Here is a 22,787-nt window from a genome sequence, read left to right as displayed (position 1 = left end):
AACTTCTCGTTTTGGTGAAAAACATTGAGATCTCAGCCACAGTAGAATCAACTCAAAGAGACCCACAACTTGATGTGCCATTAATTAAACTGTCAAAAAAGCATCAGGTGAGAAGCACCTGATCACATCCCAGGGACCTTCCAATAGGATAACAGCTGATTTCTTCCTAGGGGCCAGGGAGGCCAAAACAACGGCATGGCATCTTCACTAAGGATCCATCTTCAGAAAAATTTGTCTTTCAAAAATAAAGTAAGATTTTGACATTCCTATGTAAGTAAAATTTAGAAAACACCTCCCAAGAGATCTTTCATACACAAAATACTAAAGAGAATTCCTGGATGAAATGAAAAGATGCTAGACGTTAACTCTAATTAAATGACATAACAAGCATCAATAAAGGTAACTAAAGAGGTAATTGTAAAAGACAAGTTTGTTTTTATTTGTGACTCTTTCTCTTTCTGACTTAAAAGTTAACTGCACAAAACAATAATTACACAAATGTCTTGGTTGGCTTGAAATGTATAAAGATGTCATTTGTATGGCAATAATAGCACAAAGGATAGGGAAAGAAATGGAGCTGTATTGGAGTAAAGTTGTGTATGCGGTGGAAATTAAGTTGTGTTAGCCTGAATAATATTGTTGTAAGTTAAAATGTCAATCTTTGGAGCAACTTATTTAAAAAACTCAATAAATACGTTAAAAGGAATACTCTGGCAAGAAACTTTAAATGGTACACTTAAAATCTAACTCAAAATAAGGCATAAAAGAAGGAATAGAAGGGAAAATAAACAAACATATAGAAAACAAATAGCAAAACAGCAGACAGTAACCCTACCGTAAATTTAATCAAACAATATGAATCAAACACATCAAAATGCAAAGATTGACAATGATAACAAGCAACCCCCAAAACATTATTCAATTACAAGTTGTTCATATCAGACATACTTTAGAGACAAATTTGTTAAAGGTAAGTGAATGGACAAAGACATAGCATGAAACAGACCCCAAATGAGATTGCAAGTCACTAAAATAATATCAGACAACATATATTTATTAAGGCATAAATTGTTACTGGAGACAAAGACATTTTATAATGGTATCATTTTATAATAATAAAATGTCAATCCATCAGAAAAATATGACATTTACACACATATATACATGTAGCTGTGGTACTCCAAAATATATGGAAGAGAAACACCTTCAAAGACCTCTTTTTATATTCAGTATAAATCCCCCAAATTCAAACTTCTGTGTCTTAAATGCAAGATAATTCGTGCCATGTCCTTCTGTCTTTTCCCATCAGACACTTTCCATCTTTTCTCCTGCCATTTCTCCTACCACCCTGTGTGTCATGCACACAAGGTACTTTGTATTCTTCAAATTTCCATTTCCCTTTCAGCATTTCCCTTCCATGCACATGCTCTTGTTGAGGTTACCCTAATTTCCCTAAAAGATTTCCTTCACGTCAGCATTTAGTAACACCAAGCCATGTTCTCCTACACGTGCCCATTTTTGCTCTCATCGTATGTCCAACTTGAAGTTGTCCATCATGCTTGCCCACAACACTGAATTCTGAATCACCAGACAGCAAAACCCAGGTTCTAACAGCCTTCACCAACCAAAGAGCTAGTGTCCCCTTAGAACAGGCTATGTTCACTGAAATGAATTTGCCAGATAGATGAATGACCATTTCACTCATGAATGTCTCAGTCTGCACAATCGTCCATAACAAAATAAAATAGACTAGGCAGCTTAACTCAAAGGAAGGCATTTTCTTTCTACTGGATTTTCTAAGTCTAAGATCAGGATGCCAGCACAGTCTCAGGCCAGTGAGGACTCTCTCTCCCTCCCTCTCCCCCCCCACCCCTCTCTCTCTCTCTGGCTTGCAGAGAGTGATGTACTTTTATGGTTACCTAGCGTTTCCTCAGTACTTGCACGTGGAAAGACACAGAAAAAGAGAGAGCGACAGAGACAAGCAGAAAGAGGTGTCTTCCTTTTCACGTAATACCACCAGTCCTATTAGATTTGGACCCTCATTCAGCCTTAATCATCTTCTGAAATCCCTATGCCCAAATATAGTCATATTGGAAGTTAAGGCTGGGGCACATGTACTTGGGGGAACATGATTCAGTTCCTAGAAATGCATAACAGCACATTCTGTTACTGGAGACAAAGACAGACATTTTATAATGGTATCATTTTATAATAATAAAATGTCAATCTACTCATTACAACAATCTACTCTATACAACAAGAACAAGTAGATTAGGTTATCATCAATCCATCCTGGTCCCAGTCCTTTTGATGGTGTCTCATTTTGGAGCCGGTGTCTTTGACCTTGCTGTTTGAGCAGAATTCCCAGGGCCAGAAAAATATGTTGACATGTCATGGGTTAATCCATAAATCAGCATCCATTTTCCCAGTCCTCTTTTTTTTGCATAAGGAGCCGCTTGTCCCAGCCTTACTCCAGTAGAAATAGAAATGTACTAACTAATGACTGTTCCGCTTATCAAAATCCTCATTGGAATATGTGGGTCAGGAAGCAATTTTCTTCTCACTTATTTTCATGAATATACATAAGACTAAAACATGAAGCCAAATACACATTAGTCAGATTCTATAACCAACATAAAAGTGTATCTAATTTGTCTTTTTATTTTATAGCCTGAGGAAAAAAATAAGGAGAAAGTTGAAAAAAAATCACCAAATATTTATACAATGCTTAACAGTTTAGAAAGAACTTACATTTACTTTCTTTTGCAAAGGAGGTGTTTTAGCTATCATTGCTTCACAGATGGGACTCTGAAATGTTAATTTGCCCCAAGATAATTCAACTGTTACATCACCAATGGATTTAACTAATTTTATTACTAACACTAGAGTCTGTGTTTCTTCCTTGTCCCTAGCTGCTTCAAAAAATCAAAAGCTTAATTTTTAGTTTGCTCTGCACTTAACACATTGTTTTGACACACATTAACTTACTCTGTCTGCTCACAGCAGTCCTATGAGTTGGACATACAGAAATGGAGGACAAGGCTTTTTTCAGGTGACTCAGGGAAGACTGACGTTCATAGAGTTTAATTCTGAACATCACTGACGTCAACATGGAATTCACATTGCCCGTTGCACGCCACTGCTCACCCATCCCTAATGACCAGCAGGCTCTCCTGTCCCAGGCTTTCCTGTCTAATGTCCGATTCTCTTTTAAGTTGTAGCTCAGTCTTTAGTAGTTTGGGAACTAAGTACTTAGACTAAGTACTTAGTCTCTAGTACTTTAGACCAACCTTGGTTAGAGTGCCCCTCTCTGTGGTTCTTCATTTTTGTCTAATGAGTTTCTTTTTCTTGCTTTCTTTTTTTGTTTGTTTGTTTTTCATTTTGCGACAAGGACTCCAAGTTGCTCAGGGCCTTGCTAAATTGCTGAGGCTGGCTTTGAACTTGGGATCCTCCAGCCTTATCCTCCTGAGCCACTGAAATTACAACACCACCACACCTGGCTCTAATGAGTTTTTTAAACAATATGTGAAAAGCACAAACAATAAAGGAAACTATAACAAATTTACACTCTAATTATATTAAAAACGCTGGTCCTCAAGAGATACCCTTGGGAGGTTAGAAGGCAAGCCAAAGATGGGAGATGCCATACGTATGACTTACAAATGGCTCTTGTTCAAAGAATTCCTGCAAATCAATTTTAAAAATACAAATAACATTATAGAAAGCAGTTTAAATTTTTGATAAGCACTTCAAACAAAGATATACTTAAATGGTCAATAAATATGTAAATGTTGTGTTTAAAGTCATTATGAATCAAAGAAAAGCAACTAAACAATGAGGTACAATCACATATTGAACATAATGATTAAAATCCTAAATAACTAGCAACATTGTGCTGGTGCAAATGTAAGCCTGGAATCCCATAGTCCCCTGCTGGGAACACAGTTCGAAGCACTTTGTAAATTAGTGTTATTTATTATTTTATAACTAATGTTATATTTCAAATATAAACTCCACAATGCATAATTGACAATTCTAGACACATAAGCACATGAAATGAGCGCATGTTTGGACACAAAGACAGGTAGAGGATCATTCTTCTAAAGGTCCCCTAGTTCAATCCTTATTTTACTCAGCAGAAAATGAAAACTCCAATGAAAAGCAACAGCTGAGTTTTCCTTGACCCTCATGCCTGTCAGTATCTCAAATACCAAAAAACATTTCTGGCCAGATTTATGAGGTTATATGCTCCCTGGAAACACAAGTGAGGTCATCGCTTTTGTTTAGAGAAAGAATAAGTTGTCAAAGTGTAATTGTTAAGACATGCACTCCAGCCCTGGGTCTGTAAATGCTGGGCAGGGACCACTCACCTTCTGGGAAATCCTTCCACCCCCTTCCTCAGGGTGAGCTGGGAAAGGAATCCAAAACTGCAGAAAACAAAATAGAAATACTTAATTCGCTTTTAAAAATTGCATTAAAACAAAAGATAATACTAAGCCAACTATATTAAAAGCATAACTTGAGACACTGATAAGAGAAAATAGGTGATTAAAATAAATTCACCATGAAAAGGAAATTCATTCTCTGAGGTTAGTTCAAAAAAACAGAAGCTAATTGTGTGCTGTGTGTAAGAAGCTCTTCTCAAATGAGGGGAAGCAGAAGAAGTGATGGGGGAAGAATGCACTGCAAACTTCCAGGCAAACCAGACAAAGGAGCAGGAGAGCTGTTAAAAAATAATAGGTGAAGTTTGAGCAGGAACAACTGCATTAAATTGGTTACTTTATTAAAACAAATAAAAAATTATTTCACTACTTACTGAACATGTAAGTCTTTAACAAACCCAATTATATGGCATCCAAATTCATAAAGCAAAACTTAAAATAAGGAAGAAAGTCAGGAATTTAATAATCTGTAGTAGTCAATTCACCTCCTTCAGTACATATCAAGTCAATAGTTAAGTGAGTCTGTAGAAGATCTAGGTAGCAAAATAAAGGAAGTGGAACTATTCCTCTAAAACTAACTTGAGGCTCTGAGCAGAGATAAGAAAATGCTTCCTTCTAAAGTCAAAGAACCATTTCTGAAAATTGGTAATATACTAGGATGCAAGAAGGCCTCATTAAATTTTAAAAGGAATAAAGACTACAGATAAAGTCTTTGAAGACAAGGGCAATAAAGTTTTGAATTAATATTAAAGCTACACAAAAAATATTTATAACTGGCTGAAGCAATTTGTAAACCAAAAAGAAAATAAAGTTTATTAAATGACTGGAAAGTTATAATAATAAAATCAGGTATGTGATCCAATAGGATTTAGCTACAGCATGGTCAGAGGAAAAAAAATAATTGTATTGGTAAGAAAAAAGAGCATAAATAAATAAATTAAGCATTCAACTGGAAAAGTTAGATAATAAACAACAAATTAACCATAGGAAAGAAGAAAACAATTAACAAAGTTAAATCCATAAATTAATAAAATAGAAAAATTTAAAACAATAAGAATACTAAATTTTAAAACTTAGTTATTTAGGATAAAAATGGCAATGAATTAGATAAAATTTAATCAAATCTAATTGAGGAAGCAAAAGCAGAAATAGGAAAACAATTACTTTTTTACCCACACAGTGAATAACAAAGAATTAAAAAAGATTATTTTGCTCAACTTTGTTAGTTAAGATTTGGCTAAGTGGAAAATAAGTAATTTTCTATGAAATGCATATTGCCACACCTCACTTCAGAAGGTGCTGAGCATGTGCACAGACCAATAATCAGAGAAAACATAGAAACATTTGTCAAAATAACAGTCTTCCCAACAAAACACTACACTCAAATTGTTCCTGGATGGTTTTGATGGTCAAAGCACAGATAACTAAAATTTATTGAAACTGTTTCAGAAAATAAAAATAGAAGCAATGATTATAAGATATTTGTATAAAGGTAATAAATCTAAAAACAGTGATAAATGTATGTTGTACTTCTCCTTATCGTGAGACAAAGAGAGAAAGAGCTTTTAAATAAATTTGGATTGACATAGGCATTTCTGAAAACATATAAAACCTAAAGGCCATTAATAAATCAATACATTTGACAACATAAAAGTTAAAAACCTCGGCACATAAAAATAGGCATGAAGTCAAAGAAGATAAACAAGAAAGAATTTCCAAGATGTGTTAGTTATACTGAATTCTTCTAAACAAAACAAAACAAAATTTATAGGAAAATAGCAAAAAAAGAAAAAAAGGAATTTCACACACAAAAAAATAGGTTTTTCTTTTAGAACACATACTTACTGTGTGTCAAAAATTTAGGTTTGATTTAAAACTCTAGTGAGCAGTCATTTTAATTTATCTGATTGTTAAACATAAAGTTGGCATGAAATTTATTCATGATAGTAAATAAAAATAATATCTTTGGAAGATAATTTGAAAATGTCTACTAACTTGAAAAGTTCCTCATTCTATTCAACAATTCAATTTCAAGAGATTTAGCCTCCCAATGTTATGTGCACAAAAATGTGTAGAGTATTTATCTCAGTATTGACCTTCTTAACAAACTCAATGTCTATCAGTTTACTGCTTCAATTTACTAGACCAGAGAATGGGCTCACAAAATTTTAGAACATCTATGTAATGGGATGTATATCAATTCATATATTGAGAGGAAATGTTCTCAAATCCTATTGCTAAGAAAAGCATGAAATATAAAACAGCATGCAGAGCATGCCCACATAAGATGTATCAGATATGTGTATGCATCTGTCATATTTTAGAGAGATGCTAGACTGATAACAGTAATTGCCTCTCAGAGGGGTCTGGTTAACTGAGGGTCTTATTGGCAGATTTATATTCCTTTGAATTTTATCATATGTTAATATTTTTATAAAAATCATGCAAAGAAATGTAATTATGATACAAAGCCAGAATTGACTACTCTTATCCTAGGCAAAATCTGTCTCCCATCATTTAACTTCCTCTAAACCAATCCCAAAGGGATAAGGATGAGGAAGTGAGGTTCCTGTGGCCTCCAAACAAAAAATAACATCAGTAGCAGTAATGAGTTGAATGACACATGCTTTGCTGGGCCTAATAATTGAGTTAATCCTAGATGGGATTAACTAAAGTGGTAGGGTGATTGGAGGAGGTGGGAATTGGCGTGTGGCTTTGGTGTACATATTTATATCTGGAGAGTGGAGTTTCTCTCTGTCTGCTCCTTGATCACCATAATGTGAGCTACTTCCCTCCACCACTCTCTCCTGCCATGATGTTCAGCCTCACCTCAATCCCCAAGGAATAGAGCCAGCCTTCTCTAGACTAAGACCTCTGAAAGTGTGAGCTCTCAGATAAACTTTTCCTCCCCTACAGTTATGCTGATCACATCCTTTGCTCACAGCAGCTAAAAAACTTTGTCGCCTTTGATCTCTGGTCTCTCTGCACCCAGACCTGTCTCAAGCATCCTAAAAATGTGGGGTCCTCTAATTCCCTTATCCCTACACTTTGCTCATGGGGGACTGCTCTGGCTGATGCTGCCGCTGGGATTTCTCTCTTATTTTATTATATCCAACCTTCTGAGTCCATAATCTGTTCTGAATGTCCATTATTAATTCCCCATAAATTCCTTTTTCTTTTTCACTCACATCACTGAGAAGCTGCCTTTATGCTTTCTTAGTTTCATACCATGGAGCATCCAGGAAAGTGACCGCCTCTATTCCAACTTCTTGAAAAACTCCTGTAGTTGTGTCTTAAGAAGGGGTTAGATCTGTGCATAAGAAAACCAAATTAACCTTTAAAACTTTTTGATCATCCACAGATCATCATGCACATGACTTTGTGATACTGTTTCATTTCTCTAGATAGAGCCAGTTTTGCCTTCAATACTAAACTGATCACTATTTCTTTGAGTACCCAAAAAAAAATCATATTTTGGATCTCAGTGATGTAAAAATGCCATTTTACTTTTTTCTTTTGCCAAGTAAATGTAAATGAGTTCCAGCAAGCTAATTGTGCACATGGCATAACTCTTCCATATGTGCTTTCTTTTTCTCATATAACAGCTTTATGGAGATACAAGTAACATGTCATAAACATCATCCTTTCAAAGTTTACAGTTCAGTATGAAATCACTGTGCTTTGCAATAATCACCTCCATGTAATTTTACAAAATTTTCACTACCCCAGCAAATCCCATTCTGATTAGTAGTCACTCCCCATTCTCCCCTCTCATTTGCCCATAAAGATCATTATTCTATATTTTACCCATATATTTGTTCATTGTGAAAATTTTATATAAATACAATCATAAAATATGTGGCTTTTTAGTGTTTCTCCATGTTGTATCATGTATCAGAATTTTATTCTTTTTAGAGCTGAATAGTATTCCATTGCATGAATGAGCTATATATTATTTATCTACTTTAGACATTTGTGTCACGTCATTTTTTTCAGCTATTGTTGATAATGCTACTATGAATATTCATGTGAAAGTTTCTGTGTGGACAAAGATTTTCAGATATTTAAAGGAATTGCCAAAGTGTTTTCCAAAGTGGCTTCACCAGTTTACATTCTTGCCAATAAATTATGAAGGTTCCAATTTTCTCTTATTTGCCAATATCTGTTATTACCTATTTTTAAAATTCTAACCCTCCAAGTGGGTGTGGGAAAAGTAGTGAGCCATATTTCTGATATTATGTGTATATTTTCACAGGGTTATTATGAATGCACTCGTCAGCCCCTTATTCATGGATACGTGCTCCAAGAACCCTATATATATATATATATATATATATATATATATATATATATATATATATATGAGAGAGAGAGAGAGTTTGTTTTAGAGATGAATGAGGTGCCCTCCCAAATCTCCTGCTGCAGAAATGTTTGGAGGTAAAATCATTAGATTATGAAAGCTCTTCTAGTTTGAACAGACTGACTGGGTAGTAACTGTAGGCAGATGGGGCAGGGCTAGAAGAGGTGGGTAACTAGGGTGTGCCTGGAAAAGTGCATCTTCCCCATGTCCCTATCCTTTTCCTCTCTCTTTGTTTTCTAGTTGCTCCTTCCTTCTGCCCTGCCCTCCTGCCATCATGCTCAGCCTTACCTTGAACCCAGAGTAATGCATGTGGCCAATATGGGCTGAGACCTGGGAAACCATGAGCTCCAAATAAACTTTTCCTTCTCTAAGTTGTTCTTGTAGGGTATTTTGGTCACAACTGCATAGAAGCCGATTAACACCGATATGCATATTAACACAGATATGCACAACATGCATATCTATGATGGTTTAGTTTATAAACCATCAAAGGATGAGATTAACAATAATAACTAAAAACAAAATATAACAACTTTAACAATATATTAGAATAAATGTTATGTGAATGTGATCTCTCTCCCTCTTAAAAATGTCAAGACAAATCATATTTTTGGACCACAGTTGCCCACAAATACCTGAAATTTCAGAAAGCCAAAGTACAGAAAAGGAAAAAACATTGTTGATAAAAGCATGTTTTAACCAGAAAATAACTACAAGGTATTAGTATTATTTTTGTTGCCACTACCATAAATAAGATGATATACTAGGCAACGCCCTTCATGGTGAAAAGAAAGATGTATGAGAAAAAAGAAATCACTCTGATTAAGACAGAAAACGATCATTTTGAAAGAATATCTGTGGGCCCATAAAATCAAAAGGAGGGGAGGAGAATGTGGCTCAGAAGACGGGCAGGGTCCACGGCAGGCCCAGCCCCTGTCCCTGAAGGCATTATGAGCCCACTGCTGCCCCCAGCTCTGGCAGGTGAGTCTGTGCCCCCCTCTGTTGCATCTCTTGCCAATTCTGTGGAGATGCAGTCTAACATTCTTCTGCGTCACAGTTTGCTTCCCTCCAACTCAAAGTCCTGGAAGGAAACATCCAATCACCAGTATTAGGTCATTTGTCCAATGGGAGTTAGAAAAGGAATTCTCTCCATCCATTTGCTTTGTAGGTCAAATCAGAACCCAAATTCTCTTTCCAGATAACAGACTAGAACACAATATCCTGAAAGGAATACCACAATGGTTGGGCAAGTGTACTTCTGTTCCTCCTCCTAGGACCAATGCCTGGCTTTGCGGAGGTGGGATGCAGCACTTATGATGGCCTTGGTCCTTGCCTTTGGGTTCAGTAGGTTTGATGGAAACCAAAAGCCTCCTGCATGCACAGAAGCTTAGATGATTCTCATGGACAGGAACCTTTCAGCCTCCTTTTTATTTGAATTTGTGTTTCTTAATCCTGTCACGTGCTGAAATGAACTGTGGAGTTTTTAAAAAGATATTCATGCTTGAGTTCTATTCTGAAAACTCAATTCAATTAGTCTGCAGCATGAATAGAATTTCCGAAATTCCCCCAGGTGTGCTCCATAATGGAGGACCACAGTTGTGAAGAGAACAGCAGCATTTAATCTTTCTGGGTTTTCGATGTCTCGAAAATCCATTCTCTTAGTTGTTGTAAATGGACGTAGCCCCTATACCTGCAACACTGAAAAAGCTTGCCAAGAACTTCTGGTGGGGAAGTAACCATGTGACCAAAGGGAAAAACATTAAGACAGAAAAATTATCTTAAAAATCACTGTAGCACTTAAACAGTCTCCCAGCTTGGAAAGGAGAGAGAATAATTTTCTTATCTTCCTAATGAACATTGCACTTAGCTAACTGTCAAATATACCACCAGACTAATTTTTCATTCTAATTATTTTGGGATGTTTTTCCTGGGTAACATGATTATGTGGCTAGAAATCCTAATTCAGTGTATTCATTAATTGATACTTAGGCTCATAAATATTCTTTAAGCCTTTGCATCCACAGCAATGGCTGAGCTCCTTACTAATGGAGCATTCCGGTGCATATCCATGTCTCATGGACTTAGGCCTGATAAAGACTGAAGGTAATTTATTTGACATGCATATATGTTGCATAATGTTTTCATAATCAAATTAATTAACACCACCATCACCACCCCTGTTGTTCATTAGAACCCAAGAATTGTTTATCTTCTTATTAAAAGTTTGTACCCTCTAATCAATTCCTTATCATTTCTCCCACAGTTTCACCCTTCTACTCTATTTCTATTGAGTTCAACTTTCTCAAATTCCACATACAAATGACAAATACAGTATCTGTCTTTCTATGCCTGTCTTACTTAACTTAGAATAATGACCTCTAGGTTCATCTGCACAGATGTAAATGGCAAAATTTCCTTCTTTTGTGGCTGAATAATATTCCATTGCCTATAAATTCCACATTTTCTTTAGTCATTCATTTGTTGAGTTTGTGTCTCTATCTTGACTATTGTGTGCAATGCTGCAATGGACATAGGACTGCAAATATCTCTTCAAGATACTGATTTCATTTCCTTTAGATATATGTTCAGAATTAAGATTCCTGGATCACAGTGTAGTTCTAGTTTTAATTTTCTGAGCAACTATTGTAGTGTTTTCCATAATGGCTGTACCAGTTTACATTCCCAGGTACAAGCATTCTTGTTCCTCCATGTCCACATGAAGACTTGTTGCCCCCTCCTTTAAATCTATTTTCCTTTATTAGCTTAAGAAAAAATACCCACTATACAGACTTTGCAGTACATAAGGATGAAATTTCATTAATGATTCCCTATATTAATTTTAATTTTTATTGTAAATATTTAAGGTATATAAAACATGATTTTGTTGTTGTTGTGTTTTGTGTTTATTTTTTTGAGACAGGGTCTTGCTAAATTGCTAAAACTGACCTCAAACTCATGATCCTTCTGCCTCAGCCCCAGTAGCTGGGAATACAGGTGTGCACCACTGTGGCTGTCTACAAAATGATCTTTTTGTTGCTTTTGCTGTTTTTAATTTTTTAATTTGTGTTAATTAGTTATACATGACAATTAAATGAATTTATGTACTTTCATATACATAGATTGGTATAATTGATCATTTTTCTGATTGTACATGTTGTAGAATCACATTGGTCATGCAGTCATATATATATACATAAGGTGATAATGTCTGTTTTATTCTACTATCCTTCCTATCCCCATATCCCCTCCACTTTCTTCACTCCATAATTGTCATTCGAACAGATGTGAAGTGATGTCTCATGGTTTCAGTTTGCATTTTATCTGATGATTGGTAGTGTACAGCAATTTTCATGCCTATTGTTCACGAACAGAACTTCTTTGAAGAATTTCCTATTTAGGTTCTTTGCCCATTTTTCTAATTAGATTGTTTAGTGTTTTATTTTTTGTGTGTGTTGCTATAGATTTGATGAGCTCTTTATATATTTTGAACATCAATTTTTAATGATATATATGGCTTGTGAATAGTTTTCTTTACATTTTGCGGATTGTTTGATGTGTAGAGACTCTTTAGTTTGATGTAACCCCATTTGTTTATTTTTGCTTGCAGAGTCATATAAAAAAAATCATAGCCAATACCAATATCAAAAAACTTTTCTGTATCCTTCTAGGAGTTTTGTGGTTTAAGATTTTAATTTAAGTCTTTAATCCATTTTGAGTTCATTTTTATACATAGTGCAAGAGAAGTGTCCAATCTCATTCTTTTGCATGTGGATATCTTATTTCCCAGTATCATTTATTGAGGAGACTGTCCTTCCCCTACTGTATTCTTGCTGTCAAAGATCAGTTGGCCACAAACGGGTGAATTTTTTTCTGTATTTTCTTTGTTGTTCCATTGACCTACATGTCTTTTTGATGCTAGTAACCCATTGTTTTGATTATTGTAGCTATTTGATCTATTTTGAAATCAGGAAGAGTGATGCTTTGGACTTCTTTCTTCAGATTGTTTTGGATTTTCAGTGAATGTTGTGTCCATACAAATTTCAAAATTGTTTCTCCATTTCTGTGAAAAATGCCATAAGAATTTTGGTACAGATTTTGGGATACAAAGTCACCATACGAAAGTCAGTCGTGTTCTGTACAATAGCAACAAATAACTCACAGAAGAAATCTAGAAAATCACTTCATTTCACCAGAAAAAAAAATAGAATATTTAGGAATAAATTTAATTATGGAGGCAAAAACCATGAGACATTGATTAAAGAAACTGAAAAAAAGACACAAAATAATGAACATATATCCCATTTCACAGATTGGAAAATGAATACTGCCAAAAAGTTTATACTACCCAAAGAAATTTACAGACTCAATGCAATTCCTATCAAAATTCCAGTAGTGTTTTTATATAAATAGAAAAAAGAATCATGAGCTATTCAATTTTGAACAAACTCATGCTCCCACCAACTTTGAGGGTACGTAAGGACCTGGATAGGCTAGAGGAAGTCAAATAGTCTCAGGAGTCTCATCTGTACCTTGGAGATTTCTCACAGCTAAAGCAAAGGCAAGGACATTCAAGGAAGGCCAAGGATCCACTGTTGGACAAGCAGTTACTAGTCTAGGTGATGGGACAGAATTAAACTTCAGAGACAGAAGCAGTAGCACATAGTGACACAAAGAATGTGTAGTGGACAGCATCGTTTTCTCTCTAGAGCTTTTTTTTAAATCATTTTTTAAATTATTGCTTGTTTCTTTGTTTTATAGCCAGGCTATGCTTTTCCTTTGGAAATTATCTCTCCATTGCATACCATTTTTTAGTTTATTTTTTATTCTAACTTGTTATATATGACAGCAAAATGTGCTGCAATTCACATTACATATATAAAGCACAATTTTTCATATCTCTGATTGTACACAAAGTATAGTCACACCATTTGTGTCTTCATACATGTACTTAGAGTAATGATGTCCATCTCATTCACCATTTTTTACCCCCATGCTCTCTGCATTCCCCTCCCACCCCTTTGCCCTATCTAGAGTTCAACTATTTCTCCCATACTCCCCCTCCCTACCCCACTATGAGTCAGCCTCCTTATACCAGAGAAAACATTCAGCATTTGGTTTTCTGGGATTGGCTAACTTCACTTAGCATTATATTCTCCAACTCCATCCATTTTCCTGCAAATGCATGATTTTATTCTCTTTTATTGCTGAGTAATATTCCATTGTATATACCACATTTTCTTTATCCATTCATCTACTGAAGAGCATCTAGGTTAGTTCCACAGTTTAGCTATTGTGAATTTGGCTGCTATAAATATTGATGTGGCTGTGTCCCTATAGTATGCTGTTTTTAAGTCCTTTGGGTATACACTGAGAAGAGGGATAGCTGGGTCAAATGGTGATTCCATTCCCAGTTTTCCAAGGATTCTCCATACTGCTTTCCATATTGCCTGCACAAATTTGCAGTACCACCAGCAATGTATGAGTTTGCCTTCCCCACATCATCACCAGCACTTATTGTTGTTTTATTCTTAATAGCTGCCATTCTGCCTGGAATGAAATAAAATCTTAGAGTAGTATTGATTTGCATTTCTCTAATTGCTAGTGATGAAGAACATTTTTTCATATATTTCTTGATTGATTGTATATCTTATGAGAGATATCTGTTCAGTTCCTTGGCCCATTTATTGATTGGGCTATTTGATTTTTTTGGTGTTTACCCTAGAGATTAGTGCTCTATCTGATATATGAGGGGTAAAAATCTGCTACCAAGATGTAGGCTCTCTATTCACCTCACTGATTATTTATTTTGCTAAGAAGAAGCTTTTTAGTTTGAATCCATCCCACTTATTGATTCTAGTGCTGTAGAAATTTTATTAAGGAAGTTGGGGCCTAATCCAGCATGATGAAGATTTGGGCCTACTTTTTATTCTATTAGATACAGGGTCTCTGGTTTAAATCCTAGGTCCTTGATACACTTTTAGTCATGTTTTGTGCAAGGCTAGATATAGGGGTTTAATTTCATTTTGTTGTATATGAATTTCCAGTTTTCCCAGCACCATTTGTTGAAGAGGCTATCTTTTCTCCAATGTATGTTTTTGGCAACTTTGTCTAATGTAAGATAACTGTAATTATGTGGGTGAGTTTCTGTGTTCTTTATTCTGTACCATTGGTCTACCAGTCTATTTTGGTGCCAATACCATGCCACTTTTGTTATCATTGCTCTGTAGTATAGTTTAAGGTCTGGTATAGTGATGCCACCTGCCTCACTCTTCTTGCTAAGGATTGTTTTAGCTATTCTGGGTTCTTATTTTTCCAGATGAATTTCGTGGCTGATTTTTCTATTTCTATGAGGAATGTCATTGGGCTTTTGATTGGAATTGCATTAAATCTGCATAGTGCTTTTGGTAGTATGGTCCTTTTGACAATATTAACTTTGCCTATCCAAGAACAATGGAGATCTTTCCATCTTCTAAAGTCTTCTTTGATTTCTTTCTTTAGCATTCTGTAGTTTTTGTTCTAAAAGTCTTTCACCTCTTTTGTTAGATTTATTCCCAATTATTTTATTTTATTTTTTTGGGGGGGGGCTATTGTAAATGGTGTAGTTTTCCTCATTTCCCTTTTAGAGGATTTGTCACTGATATACAGAAATGCCTTTGATTTATGGGTATTGATTTTGTATCCTGCTACTTTTCTAAATTCATTTACTAGTTCTAGAAGTTTTCTGGTGGAATTATTTGGATCTTCTGGGTATAGAATTCTATCATCAGCAAATAGTACTAATTTGAGTTCTTTTTTTTTCCTGTCTGTATCCCTTTAATTTTTTTCATCTGTCTAATTGCTGTGGCCAATGTTTCAAGAACTATGTTAAACTCAGCACCACATACAAATAAGGATGTTGTGTCTGCCAAAAACTAAAAAATAAATATTTTAAAAATTCACTTTCTTTTTAAAAATAGAACTATGTTAAATAGAAGTAGTAGAGGGCATCCCTGTCTTGTTTCAGTTTTAAAAGGAATGTTTCCAATTTTTCTCCATTTAGCATTATGTTGACTTGGGGCTTGGCATAGATATCTTTTATGATGTTGAGATACATTCCTGTTATCCCTAGTTTTTCTAGTGTTTTGAACACAAAGAGGTGCTGTATTTTGTCAAAGGCTTTTTCTCCATCCATAATTATATGATTCATATCTTTAAGTCTATTGATGTGAGGGATTACATTTATTGATTTCCATATGTTCAACCACCATTGCATCCCTGGGATGAACCCCACTTGATCATGGTGCACTATCTTTTTGATATGTTTTTGTATTCAATTTGCCAGAATTTTATTGAGAATTTTTGCATTTCTATATTCATTAGAGATATTTGTCTGAAGTTTTCTTTTTAAATGTGTCTTTGCCTGGTTTTGAAGTCAGAGTGATATTGGTCTCATATAATGAGTTTGGAAGTGCTCCCTCTTTTTCTATTTCACAAAATAATATAAAAAAATATAGGTATTAGTTCTTCTTTATAGGTCTCAAAGAACTCAGATGTGTATCTATCTGGTCCCGGGCTTTTCTTGGTTTTCTTCTATTTCATTACTTGAAATTGATCTGTTTAAATTGCGTATCATCCTGATTCAATCTGGGCAACTCCTATAAGTATAGAAATTTGTCATTGCCTTTGGTATTCTCTATTTTATTGAAGTACAAGTTTTCAAAACAATTTCTAATTATCGTCTGTATTTCTGTAGTGTTGTTAGTAATTTGAGTTTTTTCTCTCTCTTTGTTGGCATAGCTAAGGGTTTGTCATTTTTTTTTAATTTTTTCAATGAATCAATTTTTTGTTTTGTAAATTTTTTCAATTTTTTCTTTTTATTTTAATTTCATTGATTTCAGCTCTGATTTTAATTATTTCCTGTTTTTCTACAGTTTTTGGTGTTGATTTGTTCTTCTTTTTCTAGGGCTTTGAGATGGAATGTTAGGTCATTTATTCATTGACTTTTTCTTCTCTTGAGGAATGGACTCCATGCAATGAACTTTCCTCTTAGTACTGCCTTTATAGTATCCCATATTTTGATATATGGTTCAGTGTTCTCATTTACCTCCAAGAATTTTTTAATCTCCTCCTTGATGTCTTTTGAAACCCATTGTTCCTTCAGTAACATATCATTTAGTCTCCAGGTGTTGGAGTAGTTTTTATTTTTTATTTTATCATTGAATTCTAATTTCATTCCATTGTGATCTGATAGAATGCAGGATAGTATCTCTACTTTTTCAACTTGTTAAGTCTTTCCTTGTGGCATAATATATGGTCTATTTTAGAGAAGGATACATATGCTGCTGAGAATAAAGTGTATTTACTTGTTGAAGGATGAAATATTCTATATGTGTCTGTTAAGTCTAAGATATGGATTGTATTATTGAGTTCTGTAATTAGTTCATTCAGCTTTTGTTTAGAAAATCTATCCAGTGGTAAAAGAGGTGTGTTAAAGTCACCTAGAATTATTGTATTGTGGGCAATTTGACTCTTGAACTTGACAAGAGTTTGTTTGATGAATGTGAATCCTCCATTGTTTGGGACATATATATTTATAATTGTTATGTCTTGTTGGTGTATGGGTCCCCTTGAGGAAGCATATTGTTAGGTCTTTTTTTTCCCCTTTGATCCAATCAACTAGCCTATGTCTTTTAATTGGTGAGTTTAGGCCATTAACATTCTGGATTATTATTGAGACATGATTTGTATGCCCAGCCAGTTTTTGTTTGAAAATTTTGTTTTTTAACTTGACTTGGTTCCTCCTTTGATTAATTTTTCCTTTAGTGTAATACCTCCCTCTGCTGATTTTCATTGTTGGTTTTTATTTCCTCTTCATAGACTATTTTGCTGAGGATGTTCTGTAGTGTAGGTTTTCTAGCTTCGAATTCTTTTAACTTTTGTTGATCATGGAAGGTTTTTATTTTATCATCAAATCTAAAGCTTAATTTTTCTGGGTACAAGATTCTTGGTTGGCATCCATTTTCTTTCAGAGCTTTATATATGTTGTTCCAGGATCTTCTAGCATTCAGAGTCTAGGTTGAAAAATTTGCACATAACCTAATTGGTTTTCCCCTATATGTAATTTGATTCCTTTCTCTCCTGGCTTTAAAATTCTCTCCTTATTCTGTATGTTAGACATTTTCATTATAATGTGCTTTGGTGTGGATCTGTTGTGATTTTGTACATTTGGTGTTCTATAAGCCTCTTTTATTTGGTTTTCCAATTCATTCTTCATTTTTGGAAAATTTTCTGATATTATTTTATTGAAAAGTTTGCTCATTCCTTTGGTTTGGACCTCTATGCCTTCCTCTATCTCAATAACTCTTAAATTTGGTCCTTTTATGCTATCCCATATTTCTTGAATGTTCTGCTCATAGTTTCTTATCATTTTCACTGTGTGGTCTACATTCTTTTCAAGATTATATATTTTTGTCTTTGTTGTCTGAGGTCTTCTCTTCCAAGTGGTCTAATCTATTGGTGAAGCTTTCAATTGAACTTTTAATTTGGTTCATTGTTTCTTTCATTTCAAGGATTTTTGTTTGGCTTTTCCTCTATCTCCCTATTGAAGAAAATTTTGCTTCCTGTATTTGTTTATGTTGCTTTTTTACCGAAATTATCTTTTGCTGCCTTATTTGCTCTTTTATATCATCCTTTAATTCACAGAATGTTTTAATTATGTGCATCCTGAACTCCTTATCTGTCATTTCATCATGGCTCTGGATTCTAATAATGTGGTATTTTGATTTGTTTGGGGCCCTTTCTTCCCTTGTCTTTTCATGTTGCTTCTGTGTCTTCCCTTCTAGCACTGGGGATCTGAGGCATTACTGTTTTTACCCTACATGCTTTTAGTACCCCTGCAGGGTTCCAATACCTCTCCTTTGAGGGGAAGGACAATGTTAACAGATCCCAATATAAATAGTATACCACCTAAAAACAAACAGTTGCTAGTAGATGTTTATAGTTTGGTCACAATGCACAGAAATGGTAAATTCAATTATTATCTAAAATATAATAAGTAAGTTTGTAAAAGGGTTTACAGTTTCTGATGATGGACAAAGAACCTGAGGTGAGGTGTAAGACAATATGCTGAGGAGGTAGGAGGTGAGGGTATAGTTATTATGTCTTATGAAATATGAAAAAGAAATCTAAAGAGGAAGATTAGTAGCAGAAGAAGGGAGAGAAAGTAATTTTGGGTAGATAAGTACATGGGAAGACAGTAGAGTAAATGAAGCAAACACACATATATATTAATAAAATTTTTAAAATGTTAAAAATAGAAAAAAATTGAAGAAAAAGAAAAGAATATACAACACCACTATAATATACTATTCAGTCGTTCCAGTTCTCATTATCCTAACTCATGCAAAGTACTTGGTTTCACATATGTTCGGGATGTGAGGGGGGGAGAATAGAGAAAGGAAAGAAAGAAAATAATAATCTCATAGGAAGAAGTATAAATTGTTTTGGTTGGAGATCAGTATCTTTCTCGCTTCTCTTCTCATCCAATAGATGGGATTGTCTGTTGTTAACTGGTATCTCCATCCTTAGGACGATGAATGTAACCAGGGAGGGAGGATTGGTCCTGGGTGGAGGGTCCCTGGAAGTGGGGTATGGCACCTCTGGTTCCCCAATAGGAGACTGCACCTCAGATATCTCCTTTTGGCCCTGCCTCTCTGATGTGAGCATGTGGTCCTATCTCCTTATCATGCCTGAAGACGTCTCAGTTCCTGTTCTCTGTGTTAGTCTCTAAACTATTTCGCCCTCACCCACTCTCCCTTCCCTTTCTCTCTGGGCTCTTGTGTGTGACACTTTAGGCATGTTGTGCAACTTCCCCACTGAGAGCTGTTTTGTGTTGGGCTGTCACTGTGTTGGGTAAGCGGCTACTGGGGAGAGGGGGGAGTTAGAAACTGGGTACCTGGCCAGCCAGAGTTCCAAACTGGGAGTTGCCTCCACTAAAGATGGTGATGAAGGTGATTCAAGATACAGGCCTTTGCTTCAGTGATGTGGTGTCGGGTCAGATGGGGAGGAGCTAAGTGATGGAGTTGGACAGTGAGTTCAGAGACTGGGTCTGTGGCATGCAGTGCATGGCTATGGCTTCCTTCAGGTCCTGTGAGAAGTCCCTGGTGCAGATGGGCTACTGCACATAGGGATCTATCTCTGTTGTTGCCAAGTCCCAAGATGGAGGCCACTGGGGGAGCCCCATGTTGGTTGATGGGGGTCCCCACAGAAGTGATGGCTGGAGAGCCAGTGTGTGGGTGACTGACAGGTGTCCTACATGGGAGCTGTGTCTGGGATTTCTGCTTGTGTTGGTGGCTGAAAGTTTTGCATGATGCTGATGGTCCCACTTGGGTACCCAGTAGTCCTGCGTGGGTGAGTAGTTGGGAGACCTACTCTGACGCTGAGGCCTAGAGCCCCTTACCGGCGTGGTGGCCCTGATTCCTGTGTGGAAGCAGGAGCATCGCTCGCAGAGAAGCAGTATTCTCACTCTTGAGTGCAAGATCACAGAGCGACACAGAATGCTGCCTCCCTCTAGCCCACCATCTTGTATCCCATTGCATATCATTTTTGTTGGACAATCTGTCAAGTTTTCCTACCTTTCTTTGGCCAAAGTGTGAACAGATGACCCTCAAACTAGTAAAGCTGACATTCTTTCCAAGAAATCTGAATATTAAGCACAGAAAAGAAGACCTAAAGTGGCTGGAGTAGATTGTAGGACACATGAGTAGCTGCTTGTTCCTTTCTGTGTCATCATCAGAGCTGACCTGGAACCTCTTCTAAAAGGTAGCAGCTCAGATTTCCTCTGATTCCATTTGGTATCTGCATTCTTCCAGTAAATTTTCATTTTGATTAAAAGACCTTCAGTCTGTTTCCATGACTTGCAACAACCCCAAATCCTAACTAATTATATTTGCAGGTTATAACAGAATTGCTACAATAATGGACAATACCCCATATCACCATCTTCAGGAAATAGTGTCATTTCTCCTTTTCTGTGTCCAGGTGAATTTCTGGGAAGCAGAAATTCACCTGGACACAGAGGCTATTCAGCACCTTACCCTCAGGTGCATTGATTTTGTGACAATAAGAAATGTATTGCTTTGATTTCTACAGCTTTCCTACTTGTCTTTAACAATAACAAAAATGTAGGAATCCCCAGTTTTGCCTTGTTTGCCTTGAGACTTAATAAAGATACTTCATGTCATACCTTACCATGCAGCTAACTTTGACTCTTGCTTGCAAAGACTAAAACTAACGCAAATTGCCACAGGAAATGAGGGTTTACCATAAAAATACAGGGCAGCAGGCAATCCAGGGACAGTCACTATCCACAATAGCTTTTTGGTTTGATTACTAGATGGATCTTTCTTCCCCTACTCTGTCCTTAATGTCTTTCCATTAGGCCCCTGTTCTATATTTTAATTGTGCCCTTTTTATCTTATTTTATTTATTAGCTTGTTCTCCCCACATTTTTCTCATTCAAATTCCAAATAAAACACTGAGTAGCCTAGCAAATCACCACCACCCTTCTTTCAATTCTTCTGCACACCTCAAGTCACCTAGATTAAGTGTCCATCTGCTAACAGTGGCCTGGGACTTCATCCTCTAGTGGAGACTTCAGCCAGGGTACTAATGGGAGTCCCCATTGGGACTTCTAGGATTTCAAAAGGCTCCATTCAGAAATCATTGGGGAAGCTGTGGACCGAAATGCAAATTCAAATGCTATTACTGAGTAACCTTTGTTTCTTCAATCTTCCAATTCTTCCTCTATAAAATGGTTTAGTCCGTTGTGTGCTAACAATCTGGGATAATTTATGAAGAGTTGAGCCCTGAGCCTAGAAATTCATGACTTCAGGTTGTAGTTATAATTTTACATTAATAGTGATGCAGAGTTATACAAAAATTAAGAATAAAGTTTTGAAGGCAACAAGATTACAAGTTCACCTTGCCTAATACATTATTATGAGATCATGGGCTTATTGCCTGATCATTCAATTTCTTTATAGGTAAAGGGATTATAACTATTCCTATTGGATAACTTTTTTATCAGTTAAACAAGGAAATTGTGAAAATTTTCTGTTATTATCAAAGACCTTTTAATAAACTATAACTTATCAAAGAAAACTTGGGTAAAACTGTGACTCAAAATTGAAATATCCAGTCTTGCAGTAAGCATATGATCAACATTACATAACAGTCCATTAAGGTAATCTATTCCCAATGTTTCTGCCTTGATGATATCCATGATTTACGTTTATTTTAGGTCAAATGACACCATTAAAGCCCCACATGTAGGTAGCACTTCATGGCTTGTAAAGTTCTCTCCCATAATATCTATCACTACGTGCCTGTCAAAGAGACTAAGAAGGAAGGGTTCAACCTCAGTTGCCTTAACCATAAAAGGGATAATAATACTGACCTTCACAAAATGCTCTGAGCATCAAAGAGCATCTTTTCTTCATGGCAACTGACACAGCATCATCACTCAGTATGTAATGGGCCCATCCCTTCCTTCTTCCAGTTGAATCCTAAATATCACTTATGCCTTCATTCTTTATTTCATTTATTTATTCATTTATTTAGTAAGCAATTATTAATGTTTCAGGCTATGGTAGACACTGAAAATACCAAGATTAATGAAGTAGTATTTCCAGCTCATGTTATTGTATTACGGCTTCTGAGTTTCACCAGTTAATAACGATCTACACACCAGAAATGGCCCCTCCCTTCTTCTTTCTTTCTGTGCCCTTCCTTTGGCACACTGCCTGCTTTTTTATATCCCTGAGCAGAGTTGTTGGGAGAATACAAAAGTTTCCCCTCAACAAACTGGACACAAATTCCCATCTAGCAAATAGAGGGTCATCCATTCACCTAAGGCTGGAAAAAAAATATTTCTTAAGGCTAAAAGAGAGAACAGCTTCATTAAGTTGACAAATAGCCTGGCTTTCTGCCTCTCAGGGCTGGAGAAG

This window comes from Ictidomys tridecemlineatus, chromosome 7 (assembly GCF_052094955.1).
Source record: "Ictidomys tridecemlineatus isolate mIctTri1 chromosome 7, mIctTri1.hap1, whole genome shotgun sequence".
Taxonomy (NCBI): domain Eukaryota; kingdom Metazoa; phylum Chordata; class Mammalia; order Rodentia; family Sciuridae; genus Ictidomys; species Ictidomys tridecemlineatus.
This window is presented reverse-complemented; position numbering follows the sequence as displayed.